General features: G+C 34.0%; 1 pseudogene; it reads left to right on the forward strand.

The window, feature by feature from the left end:
* The first annotated feature begins 237 nt into the window (after positions 1-237).
* LOC136122891 (TP53-regulated inhibitor of apoptosis 1 pseudogene) lies at positions 238-457 on the forward strand (annotated as a pseudogene).
* Positions 458-6,276: the final 5,819 nt, after the last annotated feature.

A 6,276-nucleotide genomic window follows, 5' to 3' on the forward strand; every position in this document is an offset into this window, starting at 1 on the left:
TGACAAAAGGAATTAATCCACAGATTCAAAAAGTTCTATATAAAACCACCCTTAGACACATCAGGGAAAAATTACGAAAAAGAAAACAAAAGCAGAAAGAAAAATTTAAAAGCATCCAGAAAAAACAGACACGTTTCTTTCAAGGAAGTAAAAGACTGATAAGTTAACTCTTCAAAGGAAATTATGGGACATCTGAGAGCCGCTGCCAGCACCACAGACGCAGATGCCACGAACAGCGTAGGGGAGGCTTGCGCCAACATGAAGCATGAGTACAATTAGTTCTTCAATCAGTTGTTTGCACAGGTTCCTCAAGGGGGATGGCTCTGGGGACCCGGGCACCTACCTCTTCAAGTGCTACCAGCAGTGTGTTCAGAAAGCAATAAAGGAGAAGGAGATTCCTATTGAAGGACTGGAGTTCATGGGCCATGGCAAAGAAAAGCCTGAAGGCTCTTCTTGACCTTGACAGTCACCTTGAAAATGGACTCCTCAAATCAGGAAATTGAGAACTCTGGATCGTGTCAATTAAAGCTGTGAAGATAACATCGATTTGATGCATTTGGGCGGGTGGGGGGGGAGGGGGGTTACCTTTCTTTCTTCTTGATATTTTTGTCTCACTTGTAAAAGATGATGAACCATCACTCTTTGCTTTGAGATTTCTGGCTTTGGCATCTCAGCAGGAACGTAGTGTGCTAAATAATGGGATTATGGTTGCAATAGTTGGTCTGGGATCAATTTTAAATATATCTTGTGTGTAAATGCTGATAAGCTTGTCAGGACGACCATGGTTGCCTGAGTTATGCTTTGAAGGACATTATGTATACCATACTGGGGTTATTATTCATGGAAGCAACTGCTTAGGATCTCTGTTTTCTCTCAGGGAGCTAATGCTCTGGAAAGGATTCCCAGCACAACAGTTTTGATCAGTGCTTGAGAGCACAGTTTCATTTTTATATAGTAACTTAACTGTTAAGATTGCTGGTGGACTGGGTTAGCTAAGAGGAAGACAGCTTTTAACTGTTCCCTACCTTAACTAGAGGTGTCAGATCTCATATTAAGATGTGAAAGCTTCAAGAACACTGCAGTGAACACCAATTCAGAACTCATGGTGTAGTTTAGGAATTAAGATCCTTGGAGTGGCTATGAAAGAAGATCCTAAATTTAAAAGATTTGCTCTTGCTAGCTTTCAACTTAAGTCAATGAATTAAGTCAACCTGTATATCATAGAAGTGCCAAAATGCTGCATCTGGTTAAGGGGTGGCAGGTAGGAAGAGTTTGCTTCATTTGCCTTGTTTACCCACCCTGCCTGTAGTCATGAAGACTGAAAAAAATTGTAACATTTAGTTTCCATCATATGCCCCTGGAACTCAGTGCACTTTATGGAACAACTATCGCCCTGTAATCCCATACATCCCATATATACATGGGGGGGGAGTTTTATAATTTAAAAATGAAGATTTATCTAAGCTAGGTAGTATGGTATAAAAAATGGAAACCTCACTGATTTCTAAACTTTCTACAGTAAGCTACACAAATATCTTTTTTTTTTTTTTTTTTTTAATGCCTTAGTTCAGACTCTTTCATGTCTCCCCTGGGCTATTACAATGCCTTTTCTTTTCTTTTTCCAAATCTATTTATTCATTTATTTTTATTCATCTGTTTTTTTGGCTGCGTTTGGTCTTCACCGCTGCACGCAGGCTTTCTCTAGCTGCGAGGAGCGGGGGCCACTCTTTGTTTTGGTGTGCAGGCTTCTCATTGCGGTGACTTCTCGTTGCACAGCACAGGCTCTAGACATGCGGGCCTCAGCAGTTGTGGCACGTGGGCTCAGCAGCTGTGGCTCACGGGCTCCAGAGCACAGGCTCAGTAGTTGTGGTGCATGGGCTTAGTTGCTCCACAGCATGTGGGATCCTCCCAGACCAGGGCTCAAACCCATGTCCCCTGCAATGGCAGGCGGACTCCCAACCACTGTGCCACCAGGGAAGTCCCGAAATATCTTCTTAAATTGTTTATATAATGGCACCCCAAAAATGTCAGGGTCAGGTGGGCCCTTACACACTTTAGAATGTCATGTAGTCTCCATAATTGCATATCTTGAGTAATGTGGTTCAATTTTTTATGTGTCCATATAGTGTGAAACTTGATTTACAGAAGGCCTAGATTCTATTACCTCTTCTCCACTTTACCAATTAGTAACTTCATATTTAACATGACCAGTCCTTACTGTCATTGCAATACATTTTGCATTTATATTTTGACAGGTTAAGGTCCATGATACAAAAGTTATTTGGAACCCAGCTGAGGGAGGCCAGGCAGCCAGCTGGAGTTAATTATATATGTCCTGAAATAAGCCTGGCCACAAGTTGGTCAAAACCTTGCACCGTTTTGAATCTTACCACAAAACTGTCTGGTTGAGCTTTGAGAATAAAACAAATTTTATTGTAATTGCTACTGAGGGAATATTTTTTCTGATTGTTCCTCATGCTATTTTGACTTTATCCTGCCCATAAAATGATTCCAACTATCACAGCTATTTCAAGGGCTTTACATTTTGAAGAGGAAATTTTATTGCTCTTTAAGGGTGATTTTGTAAGTATTGCTGTTGTTTCTCCTAATTCTTATGGCTACAGGAAGGTTTTAATTCCAGAAACAAATAAAGCCAGCACTATATGCAAAAAAAAAGGGAAATTATGAAAGCCATAAGAAAAGAAAATGATACTGAAAAACAATGAAGAATAAAGCTTATAATCTAAAATTATATACCAAGGGAAAATATCTTTCAAAAGTAAACATAAAATAGAGACATTTTCAAATAAATAGTGAGAAGATTCACTGGCATCAGACAGGGACTAAATGATATACTAAAAGGTATCCTTTGAGTAGAAGGAAAATGACCCTAAACAGAAATGCAAGAAGGAAATTATCTTACAGAAATGTAAATAGGAAAAAGTAATCACTGGAAAGTAAGTAAATAGAAATGAATATTGATGATATAAGCAATACTGGTAATATAATGTGAGGTTTTAAATATATGTATAATTAAAACACTCAACAATAATAACATAAAGGGCTGAATGGGGAAAATAGAATTTAATTGTCCCTAATTCCTCACATTTTTCTGAGAGATGGACAGAGTGCTAGTATAGAGTAGGCGCTAATAATTCCAGGATTTATGCTGTAACCCTTAGAAGAAGAGAAAAATAATTTATAACTAATAAGCTAATAGGTGGGAAAATGGAATAATAATTTAAAAAATGATTAATAAAAAGAAGACAACAAAAGAGGAAAAAAGAGGAACAGATTGGGCAAACAAAAAACAAATAGAAAGATAGGTTACTTAAAAATATCAGTGATAAATTATCTGTAAACAGACTACATATTTCAGATTTGATAAAAATAAAAATGCACATTCAATTTATGGGTCACACCATAAACATAAATCTGTAGAGAAGTTAAAAATAAAGGAGTTGAAAAAGATATTAACCAAAATTTACCAAGTGTTATTCTATTAACCTCAGGCAAAGTAGGCATTAAGGCAAAAAGCATTATTAGAAATAATAAGAAATAAAAATTGTAACAATTATAATTCTGCCTGTACTTAATAACACAGTCTTAATATATAGAGTAAAATTTGATATAACTACAGTCAAGGTGAGAGATTTTAAACTTTCTCTAAATAACTGATAGGAAAAGCAGACAAAAGTCAGTACACACAGAGAAGATTTGAACTATATAATTAACAAACTTGATCTTAATGTTCCAAAGTATTAAAATAATAGAGTATGTTTACTAGAAAAATATAATATAGCATACTTACAAAAATAATGTAAAAAATCTCAAATGTTTGCATATTAACCAATATATTTCTAAAATAATCCATGGGTCAATGAATAAATTACAATGTAAATTACAAAATACTTTCAATGGCATACAGAAAAATGTGGCATATGAAAACTTGTATTATGCAGCTAAAACTGAGGTAAAAGAAAAACTTTTGACTCTACAGGCATGGCATGTATTGATACTAGAAAAGGAAAGTTGTATATTATATTCATTTGTATAAATATACAAATGAAAACTTAAATCATAATATGAAAATAACATTATTGAATATAACATTATAGTAAACAGAAAGAGAACAGAAAGAAGATAAGTTCAGAGTACAAATTAACAAATAAAACCCAAAAGTACAATAGAGAATATTAAAAAGCTGAAAAAAATTAATGAAATGATAAACATTATAGCAAGATTGATCAAGAATACAAGAAAGGACAAATGACCAGAATTAGGGAGAAAAATGAGACATCATTATTGATACAGATATTAGATAATAAGAGAGTGTTAAGAAAAAATTTTGACCAATAAATTTGCAAACTAAATAAAATGAACAAACTCATGAGATCATAATTTACCAAAACAGACACAGAAAGAAAGAGAAAATCTAAATAGTCCAATATCTGATTCTTAAAAAAGAGATTGTAATTTTAAAACATCTCACAAAAAAAACTTGCCAGGCACAAATGGCTTCAGAAGTAAAAGTTCTCAAACATTTGTAAAAGGAGGAACATCACAGAAAGAACAAACGAAGGCAAAATAAAACATTTTTCTTTTTCTTAATTGATCTAAAAGATAACCATTTGCTGAACATATAAGAAAAACAATGTATTGGGTAGTTATAGCATATAGATAAGTGAAATGGATGACAACAATGCCATCAGAAATAGAAGGGAGGAACTAAGAATCGTCTGTTATAAAATACCTGCATTACATGTAAGTGGTATAGTGTTGTTTAGACAGTGGACTTTGATTAACTTGAAATGGATATTGCAAACAATAGGGTGATCATTAAATAATTTAGAATAAGTATAATAGATTTGCTAAGAGAGGAGATAAATGCCATCATATAAAATAATTAACCAGGAAAAGTTTTAATTAAACTAAGTCAGAAAAGAGGGAAAAAAGAAACAAAGATCAATCCAACTATGTCAATAATCACTTTAAATGTGAATGGTCTAAACACATTGAAGAGAATAAAATGTCAGAGTGAATAAAAACAAAGAGGACGCAAGAGTACATTGTTTTTACAAGAAACTCATTTTAAATATAAAGACTCAAATAGGTTATTAAGTAAAGACATACCATGCTAACTATAATCAAAAGAAAGCTAGAGTAATTTTATTAACTTCAGACAAAGCAGACTTCAGAACAAGGAAGAACAGAGTAGGAAGACTACAATCAATAGAAGAGAATAGAGGCCAGAAATAGACCCATACAAATATAGTCAACTGACAAATGTACAAAACCAATTCCATAGTGAAAGGATAGCTTTTCAATAAATGGTACTGGATGTCCATATGCAAAAAAAAAAAAGTAAGGAAAATAAAAATTAACCTAGCTAGAACTTACACCTTTCACAAAAATTAAGTCAAAATGAATCATAGACCAAAATGTAAAATGCAGAACTATAAAACCTTTAGAAAAAGAACAGGAGAAAATCCATGTGATGGATTTTTAGATACAACCCCACATGTACAATCCATGAAATAAAATTTTAAAAATCATCAATTGGTCAATCCCAATCTCCCAATTCATCCCACCCCCCCATCTCCCTTGGTATCCATACATTTGTTCTCTACATCTTTGTCTCTAGTTTTGCTTTGTAAATAAGATCGACTATGCCAATTTTTTCAGATTCCACATATATGCATTAATATACGATATTTGCTTTTCTCTTTCTGACTCACTTCACTCTGTGTGACACTCTCTAGGTCCATCCACATCTCTACAAATGACCCAATTTCATTCCTTTTTATGATTGAGTAATATTCCATTGTATATATGTACCACACCTTCTTTATCCATTCCTCTGTTGTTGGACATTTAGGTTGCTTCCATGTCCTGTCTTTTGTAAATGGTACTTTAATGAACATTGGGGGTGCCTGTGTCTTTTTGAATTATGGTTTTCTCTGGGTATATGCCAGATTGCTGGGTCATGTTGGGGTTGATATATATACACTATTTATACTATGTATAAAACACACAACTAATGAGAACCTACGGTATAGCATATGGAACTCTACTCAGTGCTCTGTGGTGACCTAAATGAGAAGAAAATCCAAAAAGAGGGGGATATACATATAAGTATAGCTGATTCACTTTGCAGTGCAGTATAAAGTAACACAGTATTGTAAAGCAACTATACTTCAATAAAAAAAGTCAATTGAGCTTTATTAAAATTAAAAGCTTCTCTTTTGAAGATAATGTTAAGAGAATGAAATACAA

Source organism: Phocoena phocoena, chromosome 4, assembly GCF_963924675.1.
Source record: "Phocoena phocoena chromosome 4, mPhoPho1.1, whole genome shotgun sequence".
NCBI classification, from domain to species: domain Eukaryota; kingdom Metazoa; phylum Chordata; class Mammalia; order Artiodactyla; family Phocoenidae; genus Phocoena; species Phocoena phocoena.